Source organism: Anneissia japonica, unplaced genomic scaffold (assembly GCF_011630105.1).
Source record: "Anneissia japonica isolate Jap-2015-1 unplaced genomic scaffold, ASM1163010v1 scaffold3709_len703521_cov189, whole genome shotgun sequence".
In the NCBI taxonomy this organism is placed as follows: domain Eukaryota; kingdom Metazoa; phylum Echinodermata; class Crinoidea; order Comatulida; family Comatulidae; genus Anneissia; species Anneissia japonica.
In genome coordinates this window covers 150,364-151,086 of record NW_022694779.1, presented here as the reverse complement: position 1 = coordinate 151,086, position 723 = coordinate 150,364, and positions in this window count along the sequence as shown.

Genomic DNA, 723 nt, shown 5'->3' with positions numbered 1-723 from the left:
AGTACGTAGTTTGGAACGATATCGGAAGTGGGGGTGCTGGCAGTGGCCTGCTATTAGGACTACAATTTATTTGAAAATATCTTGGGTCCGATCGTCCACACCAGTTGGGCCAAATCGTCTATCACCCGAAGTTTTCATTACGATTATCAAGAACGTACACGATCTATGCCCTGGGCTAGGCTTAGCTTGCTGTCGTCACTCTGCTACGTATACTAAACTACAACCGCGTAACAAAGAAGCGACCCACGTGGTGCATTCTTAAATATTACACACATTATTTAATTGTATTAGACGATAACACGATATCATTGATTAAACGATCTAACTAGGCCTACCCTTGCATTGCAGTAATACTGAACTAGGCCTAGCTTAGGCCTCATGATTTTGTGGAAAGATATAGTCGTTATGTACCCGACAGTCGGCTGCCTTTATATTTTCACCTGTTTTCAGTTTGCATTCAAAGGGTACATTGCTGCACAGCCAACTGTCGGGAATATAGTACCTTCATATGACTACTCATACGTATACAACAGAAAAAAACGTCGCATGGACTAAGTGAAAAATGGAGATCTAAATGAAGAAACGATGAATTTCAGCAAGTATTAAAACATTTTAGTTTTATTTTAGGCCTTCTTCAAAATACCTATGCCTACAGCAGATGATTTTTTTTTCCGTAAAACCAAAATAGTTTCATCCATGCCGACATTCCGGTCGGTTAGCGTG